This window comes from Lactuca sativa, chromosome 3, assembly GCF_002870075.4.
Source record: "Lactuca sativa cultivar Salinas chromosome 3, Lsat_Salinas_v11, whole genome shotgun sequence".
In the NCBI taxonomy this organism is placed as follows: domain Eukaryota; kingdom Viridiplantae; phylum Streptophyta; class Magnoliopsida; order Asterales; family Asteraceae; genus Lactuca; species Lactuca sativa.
Genome location: NC_056625.2, coordinates 250,522,211 through 250,525,125, shown reverse-complemented (window position 1 = coordinate 250,525,125; position 2,915 = coordinate 250,522,211). Strand labels below are relative to the sequence as shown.

General features: G+C 34.1%; 1 long non-coding RNA gene across 1 annotated transcript; it reads left to right on the top strand.

The window, feature by feature from the left end:
* The first annotated feature begins 307 nt into the window (after positions 1 to 307).
* Positions 308 to 2,177, top strand: LOC122196939 (uncharacterized). The gene is made up of 2 exons (XR_006189587.1): positions 308 to 1,303; positions 1,779 to 2,177. It is a non-coding gene; the product is annotated as an uncharacterized LOC122196939 (long non-coding RNA).
* The last annotated feature ends 738 nt before the right edge of the window (positions 2,178 to 2,915 follow it).

Sequence of the window (2,915 nt, the reverse complement as noted above, 5' to 3'; positions counted from 1 at the left end):
TTGGTTCCTCTAGATACATTTTTTTAATTAGTAATAACCAACAAAAAAAAATCACTAATAATGGTTGTGACAAACTTATTACTAAAAAGAGTATCACAAAAATAAGTACTCAGATCCGAAAAATAACAAAATTAAAACTTAGAAGAATAAGCAAATCTGAATCTACGCCGCTTTGTAAATTTCGATCATAATTTTTTACCGATGCAGTTATTATTGTTGATAGTTTGTGGTCCGTACGATTAGAAAGTCGCGTTGATTTATCCATATATGATATATATTCGTTGTTGCCAAACCCTACAATCCTCACACGCCGCTCGATTTTTCCATATATAGTCATCATTGCCAAACCCTAGAATCTACACATGCCGACTCCATTCTTCTTCTTCTTCTTCTTCTTCCCATCCAGAGCCATAGGACTACTATCCCTCGTCTGCATATCCTTTTTGGTTCTTTTATCCTCTCCAATCTCCTAGATTTATTGCTACCTTCGCTACTCGGTCTTCTGTTTTTTTCTTTCTGCAGAATTCCTTCATCGCTTTTCGAGTTAGCTACTAGAACACCGCCCCCAACCCCGTCCAACACATCTCCGTTTCGGTCAGCTTCTTCCAATCCTCAAATGATTATCCTCGATCTATGTTCGACATGATATGTACAGTTTTAGCATTGTGATTAAGTGTTGTTCCAAATGTACCTCACCAGGATTAAGTTGCAGTCTATATGGCTTCAAACGATCATGTGTTACATTTGGCAACAACACTTGATCACCATGCCAAATGTACCTGAACCTGATGTGTGCAACTTTAGTACACTTTTCAAAATATTTATCGTTCCCAAGGCAACTCTCAAAGAGAGTTGAGAAGGTAATGAATATATGTACAAAACTATGATTAAAAACAAAAGCATAGGGATGTTTCTTTGCAAAAATACTAGATCGAAAGGCTTGTAAACCCGATCGTGGTCATCATTGATAGTCTTTGTAAGGACAAATTCTTAATTTGATTCATGGACATTTTATTTTCTGTGGTGCTCTTTGTTGTTTTACGATGTGGATGGCATATCTGGGTTTTTAAATGTATGCGTCGACTGTGTTCGCATGTTTGTTATGGTTTAGTTACTTCGGTTTGCCAATATCGAGATTAGCATTATTATGGCTTGTTCTTTGTTGTAATCTTCCTACGTTTTCGAAGTTCTAATTTTAAATCTGCCCTCTATACATAAGCTATTGATTACTGGAGACTAAAATTCTGGAATCAAATGGAGCGAGAAACAATTGATACATGATTGTGAGTATACATTTTAAAAGGTATGTATTCCTTATATATAATTTACAGTTTTTCATTATGTGTAACATTATACAGTTTAGTGTAATTATCTATGAAAATGGTCTCGTCCTTTTGTGATTGGGATCAAATTGTAGTCATGTATACACAGGCTTTGTACACTGGATATGCATGTGCGTGGAAACTCTTATTATTAGAATTCTTCAGATTTAAATATACATGTATGCATTTTGTACTTCTGTTTCGGACAAAAATAAAAAAAAAATGAAATATAATGAATGCGCAGCTATGTATTTTGCACCAGATAATGCCTTGGTTAGTTTTATTTTTGCAATTACATTTCCAAGATTTGTCATAATCTGCTAATTTCTTGCAAAATATAGCGAGTATTTTATATCTTTAAAACAATGCTTTGTTTACAATGAAAAGACTTGTGATAATCTTATAATAAGTCAGATGACCTCTTCTTTTTTAATGTTGCTTTATTTGTATATGTAGGGAGTTTTGGAAAATATAGCTTGAACCTTAAGTCAATCAGAAATGAAATTCAAATTGGTGAGAAAATAGTCACCTATTTGTATATGTAGGGAGTTTTCTATTTTGTGTAACTTCATGCATTTTCCACCCAAAAAAATAGTGTACTCATCTACGAAAATAGTCACCATAGCTTTGGTGATGGAGAGCAAATTCTCTTGCATTAGAGAGGGGTTTTCTACACTGGATATGCATATACTTGGAAATTTTTGTTACTAGAATTCAACAATTTAAAATGTATCTGTGTATATGTGTTTCAGAGGATACGGCAAATTGACTTGTTTTAATCACATTTGTTTTTTTTTGTGTTAAACAAAGACTTTTTTGTAAAAACAAAAGAAAATAAATATGAATTTCCAAGTATGTATTACATATGTACAAAGTGAGTTTTTTTTGGGTGCCTACCAATTATTCGCTGGATGTAATGTATGTTGCTAAAAATCAATGCACAAAAAACATGTATTTTGCTGCTGTTAAGAAGATGAAAACAGGGACAGAAAGGTTTTTCCAAGGTGGAGCTTTTTACTAATAAAACTGAAAAATAAATTATTAAAAACCAAGAGACGTTTTAACCAAAAAGCCAATTTGGGGATGAACAAAGTACAATGTATTTCTAAATAACCATTTATGTCTCCATCACTTAAAACCTCTCATATGAGAGGGTCACTTAGCAAGAACGCCAAACTTGAGAGTTATCAGTCATCTTTGTTAATTGGGTTTCGACTTTTGAGAATGTTAATGTGCTTCCGGATCTACTAACAGGGCAACGCACAACCACAAAGGTATCCAGAATAAGTATCCATGGTGAACACCCACTGGAACCTTCCTTTTTGTGCGTAGGGGTAGAATCGTCCACTTTAGACCATCTTTTGCCAAGGGGTAGAATCGTCCATATGAGATATCTTTGCACCCAACGGAACCATAATGGGGCTATACCTTGACCATCCCACTTTATTATGTGGAAAAAATCCTTGCATAAGGGTAAAATCGTCCAACATCCTGCACAGGGGATATAATTATCACTTTATATCTTGAGGCATTGTAGAGTCCAGTAGGGGGTGTTAATGCTTAAATCGAAGAAGGGATTTTATATTTTTTTTT